Genomic DNA, 22500 nt, shown 5'->3' with positions numbered 1-22500 from the left:
ACGTTTAATTTTAAGAAGGAAGCACAAAATAAGATTTGCCATCTTGCATTATCTTGGTAAACATAATTGTAATTCTTACTTCATATATATATATATATATATATATATATATATATATATATATATAAGCATAAAATGCTAATGCTAATATTAAAACGTGTATAATAAATATAGCATATGCTCCAGATAAATGCGCGAAAAACAAACTCATCAAACGAAGCACCATTATAATAACAAATCTGAGAAAAGCGAGTGACAGAGTACAATTAAAAATAGGGAGATAGAGAGAGGGAGAGAGATACAGAAAGAGAGATACAGAGAGAGAGAGAGAGAGAGAGCATATGCAGTATATAATGATGCTAGATTTAATGAAGTTGTTCAAGAATTTTCAAGTGGGTAATTCTATTAGAATCGTAAGTTATCGATGCCGGCATTATGACGAACCTGTGGGTTGGGAATAAAACAGCTCCATGCTTTATAGCGACAACAATTTTTGCAAATGCGTCCTCGACTCACGTTCATTTAAAAGCGAACATTTTAACATCCCACTCGAATGGGGGTTTTATTAACATCAAGCAGCCGCCACTGGGCATCACTGGTTTTTACGATCTAACAAAAGCACGAACGAATGCATTTACGTAAAAACCCCAAGGCTTGTAAGATAAGCAGTAGAAAGTATGCAGTTTTTCCTGCAATAAAAACTTCCGTGTTTTTAACGGTTAGAAATCCTAGAGATTCCCAACTATGACATAACGACTGTGTATAGATGTGATAGTCTCGTGCAGGCTGTAAACTTAGAAAGCTGTCAAATTCCTACATAATATTAAACTAGCAACGTTCCTTAGTGGAAACACATCACATGTCTTCACGTATCCCTTCGTTTTTGACAAGCTTCGAATTTAAAGTTCTGCTCTTATCAGATCAGGTTGTTTGTAGATACCGGTTTCCTCACCTAAAATGCATCAAATATTTCTGTTATCGTTTTTTCATTCCTTTTGAAAAAACTCAATCATGTTGTGAAAAAAATACAAGACAAAAACAACGCTTTTCGTCTAAAGCTTCTAAATGCATAAATACTACTAAACTAGCGACATTCTTATGTTGGATCACATGACTTACTTTTATGCGGTTTTGCATTTTTTGAAAGGCTTTTAATTTAAAATTCTGGTAACGTCAGATCAGGCAGTCTAAGGGTACCAGCTGTCTTACAAAAAATACACCAAGTATTCATGTTTTTTTTTTCTTTTTGCAAAACACAAAACTAAAACAACAATTTCATTCTACAAACCACCAAGCCAAACACTTTGAATAAATGTTTAAAGCAAAAAAGAGCCTGAATCATAAACTCTTGTACGATAATGGGAGTGCAAGGCGATGTAAATGTATATACCTACAATTTATGGGGGATTTTACAATTTTATTATATAAAATAATAGATATTACGTTTCTGAATTTTTGAGATGAGGATTAATTATTCGTATTATTTGGATTCACCAGACTACTGCTCTCATCTTAAGTGTGATTTTCAGAACGTTTCGGTCGATATAACCTCCAACCTTCTTCAGATGTATCTTGTCGAACTCGGAAAAGTTCCTGTCGAACTATGGAATTTGGACAGAATTTCGAGCGGAACCCTTTACTTCACGGGGGTACCATTATCTTGTTCCGTCAGACAGAAGTAATTCGCAATTGTATCTTTCGGTCGCCCACGCTGTGGATTGAACCTCCAACCTTCAGGACACTATTATTTTTTACAATTAATTTTTTCCAGTCCTCTAACCACTGCGCCGAACGGATTATAGGAGTCTGAAACCTATTTTATTTCTTGTTTTAAATATCGCTATTTATTTCTAATAATCACTGTACATTCATGTATCTCACTGTATATATATATATATATATATATATATATATATATATATATATATATAAATATATATATATCTATATAAATATATATATATATATATATAATGAACTAATTTTTTCCCGTCTGATTTTGACATTAATAGGATTAAAAATCAAGATATTTCATGCAAATATAATATGCACAAACGGCAGAACAATTATTATTTATCAAATTCCTCGATAACCTTAGATTTCTATACTTTTTCTGCTGAGAAGTCACGGCCAAAATCGGTTAAGATCAATGGAAGTGGTAAAATATTTTCTCTCTAATAAATTCCTCCTCCCCCTGCCACCACTTAACACCGTTTGGGGATCGTTCACAAGGAACAGTTGAGAAGAAAACACCGGTTTGGCTTCGTAGTTCTTTCATGTGAAGTTATTTAAAATCACTAAACTAAGCTGCAGTGCTCTGTGGCGTAGTGGTTAGCGTGCTGGACAATTCACATTATATTTTCACGTTCGCGCCGACCAACCGTAGTCGTTTTTTTTTTTTTTTTTTCCTGAACAACTGGAATGGACTTTTCTTGGTGGCCGAACTGTTAACGTTGCAGATGTTTTTTTTTTTCACACTTTATTTTCCTACTTTTACTCATGACTCCGGGTTTGATCCTTCCTTCTTACCTACCATAATATTTTTTAAAACTCCCCCCCCCCGTCCCGGAAACAAACACTCGGGCAACGCCGGGTACCCCCGCTAGTATATATATATATATATATATATATATATATATATATATAGATAGATAGATAGAGAGAGAGAGAGAGAGAGATTAATATACAGTGATAATATATATATTAATGATTTTACTCATTACTTGAATATCTCATCTGTTAATTTTAAACAAAAGTGTTAATAAATAATAAATGTTAATGACTAATTTAGCATGAGTGACGGAATTTCAATGTCTTATTTAAGAACTATTAGTGAAAATTATAGATTTTAATCAGAATTAGAAAGGAGATCAGAACCGTCACGTTTAATACGATAAAGAATACATAAAAACGGTGCAAATCTGTACTGTTAAAGGAATTTAGTTTACCTACTCACCGACGGAAGTTTTATCACGTATCTTTAATAAAAAAAAACATATAGCACATACAAAAATAACTAACATACTTAAATTAAATGTCGAGGTTACTTTTATAAACATTTTGATTTGATATTTTAAAATTTAAACTTCAACGCCCATTCTTCCTTTATATTCTGGCAAGCATCTCCATAACATGTCACTATTTTACGTCTGCTACATTAAAGACGAAATTCTGCTCTTAGTAATTATGGCCGTCGGAACATGATAATTGTGACTGTCTTTGCCCGGATGCGACAGAATAGCAACAATGTTTTTAGAAGTAGGTCAGCCTGAGTAATTTATCATTTCGGTATTAATTACTTCTATGGCTAACATCCAATTGTCTTACTCATTTTAAGATTCTTTGACAATAAATAAATAAATTTTAAAAATGTTTTCAAAAATATCATTCGCAAAAACAAAATTACAATGCTCATAACTGAAATAGCTAGTAATTATGAATAATGTTGAACATGAAATTGCGTTTAAATATTTAAACAAAATACAAGAAAACACTTCTCTGCAGAAGGAATGAATAATTCAAACGTCTGAGCTTATATTCTGTCGTTAGGTGGCGCTTTTATGGAAACTGTCCACCAATGGCCATGGGACTACTTTCGAACCATCGTATTGAAGATGTATGCTAAATTAATTTCTCCAACAATCATGCAAGTATAAAAAAGCGAACACGTCCCAAGGGTAATGATTTCGTTTAATTTATGTTTGTCGATAACCAACAGTCTGTATCGGGCAAAAATAAGCACTAAACTTATATATTTGTATTGGTTGCTTAAGGTGTGTCTTATTTATTTGTTTTTACATGGGAGAGAAGGAGACTGGTATAATCTTTCAAGAATAGGTTACCTATCTTATTACGGACAAATGAGTGGACACTGCGAACATAGATCCAAGGCGGGCATTTCGCTATGCTTTTTAGTTATTCCATCATCATAAGCAATCCATTCCGAGCCGGTTGCATCGTTTCTTTGCCAAAATTGATATGCGTGACGTCATGTCGACTGATGCATCTCTATTTTGCTCTACTTTGATCTAGTTGGCCTGACATCTCTTGCTGCCTCTTTCGTGGAAACTTGTTTATTTCCCAAACTTCGTGTCAGTTCGATCTGTACTTGGTTCAACACAAGAACAACACTTGCTGGTGTATTCCCTATCCGACGTAGGGCTATCCATTATGTAGCATTAAGCTGAAACTAATGCTGATCAGCGTAAAACATTTTCTTTTTGTATCATTTGATTCATCGGACTACTGTTCTCATATTGAGGGTGATTTTCAAAACGTTTCGGTCGATGTAACATCCGACCTTTTCCACGTGTATCTTGTCGAACTCGGGAATGTTTCTGTCGAACTCAGGAATTTGGATGGAATTTCGAACGAAACCCTTTATTTACTTCACGGGAGTAGCGTGCTCTTGTTCTGTCAGCCATGACTGGATAGAGGTCCTAAGTAATTCGCAATTCAATTTTTCGGTCGTGGGAAGTGATATACAAACTGCAATTAGCGTATGAGGGGATGCCATTTGTGAAAAAAATTAAGCTTAGGCATTTTGACGATGTGAAAACATTGGTTATGCACTACCCGCACAGCACCAGCCAAATAGCGTAATGGTAAGATGCCTTGACTGTCGCTTGGGCGTTCGGGTTTCGATACTGGCTTGAGGTAGTTGTCTATAGCTGCCGAAATGATGAGCCGTGATACAGCAAAACAGTACTGTATGTGGATGACTATATATATATATATATATATATATATATATATATATATATATAATATTTCATATTTGTGTGTATATATACTATTTCATGTTTGTGTGCATATATATATACATACTATATCATGTTTGTGTGCATATATATATACATACTATTTCATGTTTGTGTGTATATATATACATACTAGTTGATGTTTGTGTGTATATATATGCATATATATCTATATACTGTATCACGTTTGTATATATATACATACTATTTCATGCTTGTATATATATATATATACTATTTCATAGTTGTATATATATATGCACACATACTACTTTATGGTTGTATATATATACACACATACAATTTCATGGTTGTATATATATATATATATACACACACATACAATTTCATGGTTGTATATATATACACATACAATTTCATGGCTGTATATATATACACATACAATTTCATGGCTGTATATATATATACACACATACTATTTCATGCTTGTATATATATATACTATTTCATGCTTGTATATATATACATACATACTATTTCATGTTTGTGTATATATATACATATATATATACAATTTCAACTTTGAATATATATACATACTATTTCATCGTTGTATATATATACATATATATATATCTATATACTATTTCACGTTTGTATATATATGCATACTATTTCATGGTTGTATATATATACATATATATACATACTATTTCATGGTTGTATATACATATATATACATACTATTTCATGGTTGTATATATATATACATATATATATACATACTATTTCATGATTGTATATACATATATATATACATACTATTTCATGGGTGTATATATATATATACTATTTCATGGGTATATATACATATATATATACTATTTCATGGGTATATATATACACATAATATTTCATGGTTGTGTATATATACACAAACTATTTCATGGTTGTATATATATATATATGTATTATACATACTATTTCATGGATATATATACACACATACTATTCCATGTTTGTATATATATATATATACATATATATACATATACTATTTCACGTTTATATATATATATATACATAGTATTTCATCGTTGTATATATATATATAGACATACAATTTCATGGTCGCATATATATACACTATTACATGATTGTATATATATATATATATATATATATATATATATATATATATATATATATACATACTATTACATGGTTGTATATATATAATACTATTACATGGTTGTATATATATATACATACTTACATACATACGATTACATGGTTGTATTTATATATATATATACACTATTTAATTGTTGTATATGTATACATACTATTTCATGGTGGTATATATGTATACACTATTTCACTGTTGTATGCATTTATATATATATATATACATACTATATTATGTTTTATATATGCACATACATACGTACATACTATATCATGTTTATATAGAAAACTTCGTGTCTGCGTGTGTTAAGAATTTTGACGGAAATTTAAATATCTTCGGTAAGCTCTCATTTTTGGGCATTTTATTCATCTTTTTTTTAATAAATGTGGTTTCTTCCATAAAAATAAAATCTGAGTAAACAGAATTTATTATCACGGCGACGTCGAGTTATGGCAGTTTACTCTGTTAACCATTTGGGGGTGATGAGTAAGTAAAAAACATAGTGTGCAAAGCAAACATCAAGTATGCAAAACGTAGTCATGACCGTGAATGTCATGGTATTGTTAGAAATCAAGTCGTGATATTCTTTTTTATGATTCAATTCAACGGATAATAAATTAGCAAATTGTGTGAACAAGTGCTTCCTCGAGGGGGTGGGGGAGAAATATTTTCAGAAAATTGAGTGAAAAACTTTAAAGAGATAAACTGGATGAAAATTGTTTGATTCTTTTTGTATAAAATCGAAAAAAAAAACATTCGATTATTATTTTGGAAATTTGGAGGTGTTCATGTTCACTTTATATAATAAAGCTTTCGTGTCAAATTTTGAAAATTATGCAAATCTATAATATTTAAACTTACTGATAGATTAGAAACAATATTGACATTTCCTGGGATTTAATGAAAAGCGCTATGTTCGTTTTCATTATGCCTAAAAAACAGCATATTACTGGCAGTCTGGACTAATGAACATTTTGGAAAATTCTAATTACGGCCTTATACACAAACATCTTATTATAATCGGATATCCTTGTATTATTCTAGTTTTAATTTTTAGAATCGTTTGCGATGAGGTTTCATAATTTGTGTATTCATTTTTTGTTGATTGTTCTCATCTTCATAGTTGTTACTGTTTTAACACGTTTCGGCCAACTCATCCTCTGGCCTTGTTTCAGGTGATTAACCGCGACAAGATAGGAATGCTGGGATTGTAACTGTATACCCAGTAATTATTGCCTTTAATAGTTCTTATTTTCTTACCACGTTCTGATCAATATAATTCGCTTGCCTGCTTTTGGTATGATATCAAAAAATTCCGAACGATTCCAGAAAATAAAAAATAAATAATACATAATACCATTCGGTACTGACCCGACAATAAAATACCAAATAAAAACTCCAAATTGGAGGCAAAATACCATAAAATACAACCTTGATTGTCCTTTGGGGCCCGTGGCGCAGTTGATAGAGGAGTTGAATCTTTACGGATCTAGGTAAACATTGTCTGGAGATAGCGGTTTCGATCCTGCCCAAAGCAGGCCAGCGGATTAGTTGACAGTAATAATTGATTATACAGTCCCATGATTCCCATCCCGTCGCGGTTAACAACCCGAAGAAGGCCAGAGGATGATTTGACAGCAACAACAACAATGAAGATGAGGATAACAGTCCGCAATAAAATGAAATCTCGAATATACTTATAAAAGGTTTTAAATTAGTTCTGCTGTTATATCCTAATTAGAGGAACCGCATTCAGCACGTGGAAGGACACTTAATGATTCGGGACCACACACTTTACGGTCCGATAAAAGAAGCTACATAAGTAGAAAATCATCGTGCATCTAGGGCCCTGGACAGTGACGGGGTGCTATTTTGCTGCTTGTCGGGTCGGTCTGGGTTATTGTTAAGGCGGTACAATTGCGGTAAGTGCATTGCATAACATTCGATGGAAGTACCTGTAAAGCAAGCGAATGGATGCAAAACCACTGCAGCTACACAATAGGGGATGAACCTTAGCATACATCACGCATGGCTGAACGGTTGCTGCCTCGACTAACTTACAAGATGGCCTCTTTTACGATATTCCCTATCAAATTATACGATTGTAAACACGAGGCCACTGTTAGTCTGGAGCAGAAATAATTTCTCGCGCTTTTACGATGACAGTTACTGCAATATGTTAAGTAATACATAGATTCGACGTCATTTACGTCTGCTTATGAGCCGCTTTTTATTTGACCAATCATCCAGGTTACTCGCACCAATTCATGCTACACTACCCAACCCCATATACAAGAAAAGCATTAGTGCCATTTCAATCATGCGCGGGAACGTCTAAAGATACGGCCCGTATGGTTGTCGGATGAAAAGTGGTCTGGGGTGCGTACACATGCAATTTCGGAATCTAGATAGATGGGCGCACACACACACACACGCACACACGTGTTCTAACTCCCTTTCCATACATATATGCAAGGATGAAATAGACGACACATCATAAACTTAATGCCATGGAGACAGGATGTGTGAAAAAACACAATAGTAAAAAAAAAAAAAATAAATAAATAAAATAAAAATAAAATAAACACCTGAATCAAAAATCGAAAACCGGTTTCGTTCGGATAAACAAACGCTAGCAGAAACAATCTGAAGACGTTGTTGATACGTTTTCATGGCTTATTCCTGCATTTAATTTTTTTCTTCGTCTTTTTCACACACACACACACACACATTTGTATATTTTGGCAGAAAGTCCTTATTTAGACACGTCTGATTAAACACGACAGAATTATTTCTTTTTCCAATCTTTCTGGATATCTTTTCGATTTGCCAAGCGGACCTTTTAATTTCAGCAGGCATATTATATACAGGGTGGTCAAAAAGTCAGGTAACATTTTAAAGAAAAACGATATTAGCAATACACGTATATTTAAGTACCATACATTGAAATATAAAATGAAACAAACATGAAATATGTTTATTTTGTTAACTTAAATCTTTCTTCAAAATGTTTAGAATTGTTCCCCTTTTTATGTCTGATTACCTTTAACATGTTACCTGACTTTTTGACCACCCTGGGTGCCCATATTTTTCTCAAGCGCTTTCTATCGGTGCATCCGAATATCGCAGGAGCAATTGTTGTTGTTTTCTTTTCTTTTGCTTTTCTCTTGAGGCTTGGTGTATTTATAATTATTTTTTTATTGGCTATGAAGGTGGGTGCAGTAGGGTTGGGGCGAATTGTTTTAATTTAATTTTATTTTTAGTTTCGAGTTTTCTATTTTATGATTTATTAATTTAGTTTTACGTTAGCTATTAAATACTGTTAGTATATTTGTCCCGTGTTAAATGAGATCCGGTTTAAAAATTGCTGTATTTTTTTATGAATATAGTTTCTAATAATTTTAGTCATCGTGTGCAGTTGTTAAGTTGAGAAAAATATGGCCGAACAACAACTTTTGGTCGCCATTCTATATAATATGCCTGCCGAAATTGAAAAAAAAAAAAAATCCGCTCGGCAAATCGAATATGTACACGTCAGTGTTGATGAATATATATATGTTTTTTTTTCGGTCTGTTTTCATCCAAGTAGCTCTCTCTTTCTTTTTTAATGAAGCACTTTAAACGTGACCATCGATGGTTATGTAAAGATATTAGAGATATGATTTAGGAGCGTCGATCTCGTGGTTAGGTGTAAAATTGCTGACTATAAACTAGATGGTTGTAGGTTCGATTCCTGTCTTAGAATCGGTTATTGTCTAGTCGCACTGAAGAGTTGTGATACAGTGACCCATTACTATAATATATATACAAATATGTGCATGTGTTATATATATATATATATATATATATATATATGTGTGTGTGTGTGTGTGTGTGTGTGTGTGCTTGTCTATTGAGAATATAAATGTAACAAGATCGTGTATAAGTAAAATTTCAGATCTGTATATGTGTACAATGCTTACTGTAGTTTCTATTTTCCAACAAAATCGCCCCGGCCAGTTATTAAATTATTAAAGCGATGGTCACACAAACATCTATTTCCATCATAAAGGCTTCTGTCTTTTTTTTATCTTTCAAGTTGCTTTTCTTTGTCCATTTATTATTGATACACGAGCCGCAGTTAGTAAGCGCTCGACAATTTGACGTTTCCATGTATAGAATCGGATTGTCTCCCTTACAATAGTTTGGTCCATTCGTCAAGGTAATTGGTTCGTCTCACCCAAGCCTCAACGCTACTTTTAGAAGTAAATACGTTAAGACCTGAAATTCTTTGTCTTGTTTGTCTTTCTGACGGTGTGCCTATCAATCTATATAGTAGTATTCCTGTTTTCTATTTATCAGTTTCTAAATAGTCATATATCTATATGTATAAAAGCGAAAATGTGTGTGTGTGCAAATTTTTTCTGTATGTCTGGCAAAGGCTTTTTTTTTGCTACTTCTCTGTTTGCTCGCTCATTCTTATAACTTTTTATATGCTACCGAGATGATAATATCTAATATTTAAGAAATGACTCGGCGTGTATTTTTAATTTGGGCAACTTTTACGTGGGATTTTCGCCACATTTATTGACCCACACGTGTGTCTTTGGCTTTTCGGTATAAAAAAAGCGAAACTGAAAAACAAAACAAAACAAAAAAAAAAAACAACAAAAAAACTCGGCGACACTCGTGCGGCAATGAGCGCTTTGATTAATGTCGCTGAAAACCGTCATATCAGATAATTGTTATTTTGCCCCCCCCTCCCCAACAAGAGAAGAATTAAAACAAAAAAAACTGTCTCGCAGAAATAGTTAACTGCGGAATAGCGTGATGTTTGACCTCAATTTGAATTTATTCACTTTTAAATTTAACATTGCTTCCATCTCCGTAGGGCAGGTGTATCCTGTCAGCCTATTGGCCTCAAGGGTTCGGGGTTGAGCTTACCTGCCACCAACCGCCTCTTTTTTTTTACTTTTACACTTACAAAAGATTTTTTTTCCATTTTTAGAATGGCTGGTATTTTTGTTTCATTTTTTAAGAGGTGTAACATGTTTTTTTAAAAATATTTAAACAAGGTTAAGTTTCCATTTAGTTCTGCTTTACTTCCCCAACACACACTTCCAAACACCCAGGCAATGCTGGGTACCCCCACTAGTCTATATATATATATATAAAAGCGAAAATGTGTGTGCTTGTGTGTGTGTGTGTGCCTTTTTTCTGTATGTCCGGCAAAGGTTTTTTTTCCGGTTGCTTCTCGGCTTGCTCGCCCATTCTTATAACTTTTTATATGCTACCGTGATGATAATATGAAACACTTACGAAACGACGTCGTAAATTTCTTTTATTTCGGCCACTTTTATCTCACAACAAAATTTGCGCTGTGAATTCGTTTTCTTTACTCTTGCTCTGCTGTAGCATGATATTTGACCTAGAAAACCACCTTCGTTTTAAATTCTTTATTTTCGATTCTTTCTAAAGACCCTGACTTCGTGGCGTAATGGTATGTCGTCTGACTGTTAACTTCATTCCCAGTAGCATGTATATCCTAGTTGAGGGATAAAACGACGTTGGGATTTTGCAACTTTTGCAGGGAGATGTCGACGTTCTACGTACAACGCCTGAAATTCTCAAATTGGTCACCCATCTGGTAGTGGCCAGTCTATATGTTGCTTAACTTCGGTGATTTAACGAGAACCGGCTGTGTCAACGTGATTATGCTCTACGCGTGTATATATATATATATATATATATATGTATACATACATATATATATACACACATATATATATATATATATAACTACTTCATTTACTCACATAAACCTAATATACGAAAATATAGATTTATGCGTAAACTTTAAGTATTTACTTCAAAAGTGCTCAATACGTAGGTAGAGCTAGTTAGTAATTTATAAAATATATATGATGATTAAGCTACACTGAATATTCTGCGTTTCATCCACTATAGGATTCGTCAGGCTTATGCGCGAATTCTGTGGTTGCTTCTTGTTTTTATATATGTTGAGGATTTCTAGTTAGCCAATCAGCTTTTTAGTATCCACCGCGCCCCTTTCTATCAGCCAATGGGCATGCATTTTATCGAACAAAGGACTAGGTTAGTGGTTTTAGGTAGACGTTTTCCTTCCTTTTTTATATATATATAAATATACCTATGTGTACACACGCACATGCACATATACATATATACATATATGTGTGATCGTTTATGTATATTCATGTTTATTTAATTTGTTTGTTTTCTATTGTTATTGTTAGTTTTAAAGCTATTTTGTATCGCTATCTTAGAGTAAGTTTTATTTTGTGAACACAGTTGTTTGCTATTTCTCGTCTATAGTTTAATAGATTGTGGGGTTCTTTAAAGTACAGGATAGCAAATTTTTCATGGAGGCATAATTTACATGGGTCGTCTAAATGTCTGCACGTCGTAGCTTGTCTCATTATTTTCCATTCGACTACCGGCGAATGTCCGCTTTCTTTGAGTTCCCAGTATTTATTCGCTAGTGTTGTTTTTATACGGTGTTTTTTATTAAAAAAAAATAAAATAAAAAAATAAAAAATAAAAAACACCGTATAAAAACAACGTCAGTTTCTATCGGTAGCATCTATAAATAGAATCTTCCAACTCTCAGTGATCATACCTTTATTATATTGTGTGTGTGCGCGTTTAATTTATTAGGTTGGTGCAAAAATAATGTTTTTTGACGTTCAACCCCACCTCAAAAACCGACATTTTACACCAACCTATTCATCTGTATTTAACTAAAAAAATAGTATTATTCAAATATTCAAAAATTCTCAATGCATATGTAGAACTATTATATGGAAATTATATGAACATAAAAAAAAACATGAAAGGAATCGACAAGAGGAGACAATATAACAACAGAAAATTGGTCTAGTTAAGAAAGTTCAAAAGTGCCAACTATTTACTAACTGTATAAATTTACATGGGTTTCATGTGAATAATACCATATAGATTGGAGATTAAAGCAAGTTCTTTAACAACAAATGCAAACAGCAGAAAAATACTATGAAAATAAAAAATAAAATGAACGCCAATACAGATATCGTTTTTTTTTTCTTTCCTAGTTTCATTGAATTCATAACAAGACTTGCGTAAGATTGATTTTGATTAGAACAAGACAAACGTTCCATATAAATTCGCTCGTTTCTCGTGTTCCCCGAGGTCGACTTATTTAAACAGTGGACAAATTTAATGTTGATAAATCGTCGTTGAGTTAGGTGAAAATAAAAGAAGACATATTTACTTTACGTGAAAACAGAGATTAATTTCAGGAAGTTACACTATTGACATTTGATTATTTTTACTTGTCGAATAGAAAAAAGAAAGATGGAAGCAGAAATAATATCCGTCAGGAAATCATTTCCCACAACGTCCAGTAGGTTTTCATCACTATATATAAGTAAAATATCATTTAATATATATACTCACAAAAGAACTCTGAATACGGCATTAAAAATTCATAACAAAATGCAATACAGTATATAATACACATTTATATAATCAAATAACATAAATAGCATCGAAAGGCGGGCTAATATTGTAACCAGTGGCCGGAAAAATATCATATTCGACATCATAACATGAAAAAAGCAAAAAACAAAACCAACAAACAAAAAAAAAACAGATCCTAGCGCGACCGTATCCCGGGCTTATACTGTATGATATAATTATTTTAATAATATTATTAATATCTAATTTTTTTTATAATTATAGTATTAATAGCAACTGTATTGTATCTACATTTTGTTATTGGCGAAGTGTATTATCTAGTGGAGAGCCACGTATTTTACAGCTGCCCTGTTTTAAAAACATAAATTTCCGAAACAGCTACATGGTAGGCAGCTGACCCTTTTTTTCTATTTAACAATTTTAGTTAGTTTTTTTTTTCACCTTCATATACTTGAATTCTCTTTTATAATTAAACTTTTTAGAAGTCGGCTTATGCAAGTGCTAAGTCTATTTCAATTAAACAATTTTAATTCATTTTTTTTGTCATCCGTATATAGTTGAATTCTCTTTTGTAATTTTAGACATTTTAGAATCGGATTATGCAAGTGGTAGGTGTGCGATAGGTTGAATTTGTTTTTTCTGGGAATGTAAATTGCATTTTTATTTTAATTGTTACATTTTTTTTATATTTAAACATTCTGTAGACACACACACACATATATATTTTTATATATATATATATATATATATATATATATATATATATATATCTTGTCAGTAGAGATAGAACTCCGATGGAGAAAATAAAATTTGTCACTTAGACATAAGGCAGTTTTCTTCCATAAAAACAATCAAGTACTTTTAGTTTTTAGTATCGTGATAAGAAAATGTAAACAAAGTTTTAATTTGACTTAAATGTGATATAATTTCTACAAATTTTATTAGCTGCCTGGTAGAAGACATCCCGTGTTTCGAATTTCGCTATGTCTAGCCATATTATTTCTAAATCAAGTCGCAATGTATTAGGTAGACATTAGGAATATATTATTCACACACATATACATTCATAAACACAGATATATATGTATATATATATATATAATTATAAAACTCAAATGACCTTGTAACGAGTAATGTAACCCACTTTCCAGTTTACGACATCCAGTTGCGCATGCGCGCATAAACATTAACCCATAACAACGTAAACAAATAAACACAAATCGCTTTTTTTCAGATCTTGACCTGCGCACTGAAATATTAACGATATTATTTCGAAATTAGTATTTAACATCGGAAGAGTGGAGGTGTTTTGCAACTATTCTTTATTACAACAATACTGTCGCTATTTTCTTACAACTAAACAACTTTAACCCGTTGACAAACATAAAAATTGTAGAAAAGCCAAGACTACTACTACTCTCTATCCGCCCCTTTTCCTTCCTTCTTTTTTTATTTTTTGTTTACATTTCTAGATACAAAATAGTTGTGTGAGAACGGTGAATTTGTTGACACATTTACTAATCTGTTTCAATATTAGTTTTATTTTATTTTATTTATTTAGGTTTTATTTTTTTTGCTCCAGGTTTTATGAATTATTTTTTTTTTAGATTTTAAGTTTCTATAACTTGGTTGAAGGATTCCAATATGGGGTTTTCATTCTTATATTTCTCATCGGTAGGTTCATGTGCGTTTTTGCTTTAAATGACTTTTGTTGGAGTTCGATTCTTAGGAAAGCCATGTTTAATTTTCGATTTTTGAGCGATTAATCGGAAAAATAGGTGACTTTACACGATGAGGGAGGATTTTTTTTTTCATGTTTGAGTGATCCGTCCGTGATTTTTCATTTTAATATACTTTCATACAAATGTTTCTGTTATGTAAAAAAAACAAAAAAAAAAAACTATTTTCTTTACGTCATAAGTGTCACGCTCATGCATGAATTCAATAGATAATATAACATACTGACCCAACAGGTCACGGGTATTCTAGTATATATATATATATATATATATATAAATTCATACAAACACTGATGGCTACATATGTGCATACATGTTTCTGTAATCACCCGTTATTGGAGAGATTACGTCTTCAGGCCCAAAATTACCCTTGAAAGCTCTTTATTAATATACCTGCACGGTTTACTCATTGAGCACTTTTTGGGAGACACATGTTTCATTCGATGTACTTCTAGGAAACTGAACTCTACTGACATAATATATATATATTATATTCCAAACACCCTTTTCCCACCCTATCTCTCTCCCATATATATATATATATATATATATATATATATATATATATATATATATATATATATATATATAATGAGAGAGATAGGGTGGGTAAAGAGTGGTTAGAAATATTTAAGATAAAGACGAATACCTAAAAAAAAAATAGGAGTAAATATAATATTAAATACACCGTTTTTTTTATATGAAAGAAAATTTAAGAAAGCAATTCCCAACGGGACCAATTAATAATTCAAATGTCTGAGCGTATTGACTGCCGCAAGGTGGCGCTGTTATCAAAAATGTCTTCCAATATCCACAGGACTGCATTAAAAACTAAAACTAGAAAGAAAAAGTAACAAGTGAATTCTATTCACAATATAAAAATATTATAGTACACATAGACACGTTAATTATATATCTAATACTCTTAGATGTTACATTCATAGATTTTTTATTCTTAGCCTTTACTTTCTTATGAGATTCATTTTTATAGACTACAATTTTGTAGGTTTATATATCACATTCTTGTGTATTCATATACCACACTCTTGTATAGTTAAACATCATATTATTGTATGCATAGGCACAAAATACATATACGCTAAGAAAGTATACTTATACTGTATGACATGATATATTTACGTTTTAACATCACATTTATATTTTTAACATCGCATACTTATATGCTTGCACATTATATACTTTTATGCTTTAACACCACTTATATATTCTGACATTCTCAGTCATCACAGATTCATATGCTTAAACACCACATACAAATATGCTCAGACATCACATACTGATACGCTCAGACATCACATACTGATACGCTCAGACACCACACACTGATACGCTCAGACATCACATACTGATATGCTCAGACATAACATACTGATATGCTCAGACATAACATACTGATATGCTCAGACACCACATACTGTTATGCTCAGACATAACATACTGATATGCTAAGACATAAAATACTCATATGCTCAGATGTGGCACTATTTCCTTGTGCCACTGTTTCTAACACACTCTGCAGCATGGACGGGTGGTAAATTGTCCATGAGCGTAGAGATACAGAGAAACCCCTTCCCATAATCCCCTTGCTATCTTTCTGTCTTTTTCCTGCACGACCACCATGATGTGAGGACGCATAGACTGTCTCTCCGTAAATGAAGGGGGGCCACCCCCTCCCTCAACACTAGTTAGGGTAGGTTAGTTAGCTTTGAAAAGCCTATTGTAAAAATTAATTGTAAATTGTTTTTTTTGTAATATATATTGTATCTCTAATGTAAAATAAAATAGTTAGTTATACCTTTGTATATTACAATTGTGTCGCGTGTCATTTTTCTTGTCTGCCATGAATGCCTTCATAAATGTCTGAAGTCGAAAGGCGGCCCTGAGGACAAAGAGATGAAGATTCCCACCAGAATGCCACCAGGGTGAAGAGATCATCTTGAGAAAAGAAAGGAGCCACACCCAGATCCAATATCTCAGGTATGATTTTCTTCTTGTTACTCAGACCCTAATGACTGGCCCGTCTTCATGTCTTCATGAGACCGCTTTAAGACATTTACTATAACACATCTGTCGGTCACACCCCAGTGACCGGCTGATTGTGGTATAAATGGTTGCCTTAAGACGCAGGATTGACCCTGGTTAATTACCAGACGGATCTCGTCGCATCTGTGTCGCAGTATAAATGATGCACTATGACCAGAACATATTGTTTCCCAGCATGGAAATAATTTCGACCCTTAAACCCACGGCACAACCAAAAATAACGACCACTAGACGAATCGAATAAAAAAAAAAATGGTCCACGGTCTTTAAAAACGGAAAAAACTATTATTTCTGGCAAAATTTAAAAAAATGGCAGACCAGTACACACGCGCACAAAAAAAAAACGCACTCAAAAAAGAAAATTTAGAACCTGAACAAAAAATTGTCTTGCACCTACAAAAAAAAAAAAAAAACAGTTTACAAAAGATCGATTTAGAAAAAAAGAGTATTGAAAGTAACCCTTCGAACAAAAAAGTAAGAAATGTGTCCCACACAAAAAAAAAAAAAAAAAACAGAGATGAGAAAAAAGTGTCTCTAGAATATGCAATATCTCTTTCTCTCTCACGCTTTCTCTCTTTCTGTCTCTCTCAAGATATATATCTATATGTGTGTATATCTATGCATCTTGTTATTACATGAAAGAAAAAGAAAAAAATCCTTCAAACACGAAGCTCGAAAAATAAATTTAAAAAAGAAAAAAAAAGGAAAGAAAATAAAGGATACCTAACATTTTTTATCTGATCTTTATTTCAGGTTTATAAAAATATAGGACTTTTTAAAAAAATTCTTTTGACTTTGCAAGTGTTAGATTCAGATTTGAAAAAATAGAACTTTTACATTACATTTTATTCCATGAACAGTTGATGTGTTTATTTTTCAGGTTAGGTACCAATTTACGCTGAAACATAAGGGGACTTTTTGATTTGATAATGTTTTTTATTTATTTTTTTTGTCTGTTAAAAAAAGAAAAGAAGGGAAAGAAAAAATATTATCGCTAAAAATTTAGATTACATAATACGAAGTTTTCTTTGTGTGAGCGCCTTACAAAATTGATAAAAACAAGATTTTTTCTATTTTATTTTTTTTTAAACTCGTAGAAATGTTTAATGTCTACCTGTCACTCATTTTTTAAAACAATGGCCGCACATGGGAAGGATAAGCTAAGATGACCTCGTCATGGTGTTTGTGAGGTTGTTAAGGGATGGGTGGTAGAACAACGCTACCTGCCTCTCTCTCTCTCTTCTTCTCTCTATCTCTCTCTCATTCCCTTATCTATGAGGACGAGAGAGAAAATTGTCGAAGATTTTTTTTGTTATTACGTAATGATATCATGAGGGTGGTAGGGTGTGTAGTGGCATCGCTCTGCCTCTATCCCCTTCTTTTTCCCCTCATTCTCTTTCTCTACTCTTGCGTTTTAATGATTGTATAGCTAAACCCCCATGGCTGATTGCAGGAGGGCATATAATAACGAATTAACTTGGAGTTTTTTTAAATTTTTCTACCAAGTTTAAAGAACAAAATTATTTATGCTTCGTTAAATTACATTAAATGATGTCTTCAATTGTTTTTTTATTAAAAATAAAAACTGAGACGATTATTCAAACAGCACTTAAAGTACTTTTTTGAAGTCTTCGAGTGTTTGGAAAAGCCAACTGTTACATGATTACGTTCATTTTTTGAGAGTTCTCTGAAATGTTCATAGTTTTTCTTAAAGAAAAAATTACGCTATTACATTTCGAATATTCTCTGAATTTTTAATAATTTCTAAGGAAATATTGTTTGACTAACGAAAGAGATTTTCCTGAACTCTAGATGATTTTAAGGAAGAATTATTCGAGCAAATTCTTTAATTGAAGGTTTATTTGAAATTGGCCCGTATGATAGGGGTCCCTGAAATATTGACTGAGGAGTATATACATAAAATTGAATTAATTCTTAAGAAAAAAAAAAGATTTCCTCAGTCTAGAAAGATCTCTCTTTAATTGAAATTTTAATTTTTTCGAGCTTTTAACTATACAGAACTGGTCGTTAACTAATGTAACTCCCAGGTGTGGCGGGAGTTTATTAATTCGAAATAATCCTTGTGAGTGAGTTTAGGAAAAGAATTGCTTTTAAATGATAAAATAATTACTTTGGAAAATAAAGTTAATTAACGTGAAATGTTTCTGAATTCGAAATGACCTTGATAATGACCTATAAGAAGAAATGATTTTTAAGAATCAATTAAATAACTTTAAATGTACACTGAATTTTAAAAATAATAATTACGAAATGAAAAATTTGGGATGTTTCTGAATCTCATTGTGAAGGGTGAATTGATTCAAAATGAATTTTCTATGATCTTTTCGGAAGATTAATTTTAATAATGAACCAAATGTTTGGAATAATTTTTGAATTGTATTACGAAAAATGGGTCTATTCGAAGTTTATGACCTTTTGAGAAGATTGGTTTTTATAATAATAAATGAATTACTTTGGAAAGAAGTTAACTAACATAAATTGATTTTACCGATGAACCAAAATACTTGAAATAATTTTTAAATTTTGGAATTAAATTTTAATGATCTTTTGTAAATCAAGTTTTGAAAAAAATACACATACTTTTTAAATGTACCCTGAAATTTGGGAAAAAGTTAATTATGAATGTAATAACTGAAATGCGTTTGCATTGTGTAAACAAATTCTAATTGTGACCGAGGTGCTCTGAAATGATTTTTTAAAAGTGTTTTCTTTTTAAGAAAAAAAAAAAATTGTTAACACCCTATTTCATTGATTTAATGTATACCAGGTTTCTGAATTGTTTATTTTTGGAATTTTTTTCCCCCTAATTGAGTATTCTAACTCATGAAGGCTGAGTGCCCTTCTTAATTAATTCTTTATATAATTAATAAATATTCCGTGGTGGATAGTTTTTATTGGTCGCTCGGCGGCAGACTCCTTGCTCTAACAGAATTAATTGGATTAGAACCTCTGAAGACCAAGGTTTTACTAAATCCATATAGGTCGGCGTGATGAGGTCACGTAACCCCGACTTATCTAAAATACATTATACTGGTCGCTGAAGAGAGCGTAAGTCCAGTAACTGAAGTAATAACTTGGAATACATATAGGTCGGCGTGATGAGGTCACGTAACTCCGACTTGGTTAAAATACATTATACTGGTTGCTGAAGGGAGCGTAAATCCAGTTACGAAAATAATGTTATGCAGACTAAATTAAAAAACGTATAGGTCGGCGTGATAAACTCACGTAGAATCCGGCTTAGTGAAATACGTATAGGTCGGCGTGATAAACTCACGTAGAATCCGGCTTAGTGAAATACGTATAGGTCGGCGTGATAAACTCACGTAGAATCCGGCTTAGTGAAATACGTATAGGTCGGCGTGATAAACTCACGTACAATCCGGCTTAGTGAAATATGTATAGGTCGGCGTGATAAACTCACGTACAATCCGGCTTAGTGAAATACGTATAGGTCGGCGTGATAAACTCACGTACAATCCGGCTTAGTGAAATACGTATAGGTCGGCGTGATAAACTCACGTAGAATACGGCTTAGTGAAATACGTATAGGTCGGCGTGATAAACTCACGTACAATCCGGCTTAGTGAAATACGTATAGGTCGGCGTGATAAACTCACGTACAATCCGTCTTAGTGAAATACGTATAGGTCGGCGTGATGAACTCACGTAAAATCCGGCTTTGTTAAAAAATATTATACTGGTTGCTTAAGAAAGTGTAAATCCAGTAACTGAAATCATGAGGTCATTGCCTCGATGGAGGGCGAGGATGATTACCCTCTCTGGTATTTGAAGCAGTATACCAGTCTACCAGGAGCCTGGTGGAAAAAATAACTTGCTTCACTGAGTTCCTGATGGAACGTAGAGCATGGGGACATTGATTGCTGACGGCCGGTTGACGCACCATTCACGGAAAATTAGGGACTTCTGAAATTTATGAATGCTCATAAATTTCGGATTGCATAGGGAGGGATGTGGCACTATTTCCTTGTGCCACTGTTTCTAACACACTCTGCAGCATGGACGGGTGGTAAATTGTCCATGAGCGTAGAGATACAGAGAAACCCCTTCCCATAATCCCCTTGCTATCTTTCTGTCTTTTTCCTGCACGACCACCATGATGTGAGGACGCATAGACTGTCTCTCCGTAAATGAGGGGGGCCACCCCCTCCCTCAACACTAGTTAGGGTAGGTTAGTTAGCTTTGAAAAGCCTATTGTAAAAATTAATTGTAAATTGTTTTTTTTGTAATATATATTGTATCTCTAATGTAAAATAAAATAGTTAGTTATACCTTTGTATATTACAATTGTGTCGCGTGTCATTTTTCTTGTCTGCCATGAATGCCTTCATAAATGTCTGAAGTCGAAAGGCGGCCCTGAGGACAAAGAGATGAAGATTCCCACCAGAATGCCACCAGGGTGAAGAGATCATCTTGAGAAAAGAAAGGAGCCACACCCAGATCCAATATCTCAGGTATGATTTTCTTCTTGTTACTCAGACCCTAATGACTGGCCCGTCTTCATGTCTTCATGAGACCGCTTTAAGACATTTACTATAACACATCTGTCGGTCACACCCCAGTGACCGGCTGATAGTGGTATACAGACATCAAATATTTATATGCAGAAACACTAAATATTGATATTTTAAAACATCATATGTTTATATTCTCAGACAGCACATACCTATATTCGCAGACATTACATGCTTAGAACCTTTTGCATCAGATACTGTTATGCTAAGACATCATATACTGGAATGCTAAGACATTTTATATGCTTATATATCATATACTTCTATGTTTAGACATCAGAAAAGTTTATTTTATGGCATCACATCACATGATAATTTACATATCTATGTTTAAAAATCATATGTATTTATGTACTTAGATACTACATACTTATATGCTATAGTCATATCACATCACATATTTCTATGTTTAATCACTTCGCTATATGCTTGTATTTTATTCGCAAGTAAATAACAATTCAATTATTTATTTATTTAAATGTAGCTGCGGTGTGCGCTACGTCGGGCGGACGTCTCAAAGATTAGATAATAGGGTAAAACAACATGTTCCATCCAAAATTCTAAATGGAAACTACCTACCTTCGGGCGTTTTGAACAATACCCATGGCTCATCTATAGGAGAGCATCTTATAAATAATCGCATTTGCGCTTTGAATTTTAGTGCGGACGTTTTTTTCCATTCTTAGCAAATCGCACTCTCTTTACCATCTCAAAATTCTAGAAACTATATATATTAAGACTCTGAGACCTTCTCTTTG

The 22500-nt window shown here is 32.8% G+C and overlaps 1 protein-coding gene and 1 long non-coding RNA gene across 12 annotated transcripts in view; one reads left to right on the top strand and one right to left on the bottom strand.

The window, feature by feature from the left end:
- The window catches only part of LOC145286125 (cadherin-23-like), a 1312625-nt gene that overhangs the window by 812537 nt on the left and 477588 nt on the right, over positions 1 to 22500 (bottom strand). The window lies entirely within an intron of this gene.
- On the top strand, positions 16622 to 21515 carry LOC145286124 (uncharacterized). Its single transcript, XR_013869107.1, has 2 exons — positions 16622 to 20808; positions 20858 to 21515. It is a non-coding gene; the product is annotated as an uncharacterized LOC145286124 (long non-coding RNA).

This window comes from Euprymna scolopes, chromosome 10 (genome assembly GCF_053919585.1).
Source record: "Euprymna scolopes isolate OS-2025 chromosome 10, ASM5391958v1, whole genome shotgun sequence".
In the NCBI taxonomy this organism is placed as follows: domain Eukaryota; kingdom Metazoa; phylum Mollusca; class Cephalopoda; order Sepiida; family Sepiolidae; genus Euprymna; species Euprymna scolopes.
This window is presented reverse-complemented; position numbering and strand designations above follow the sequence as displayed.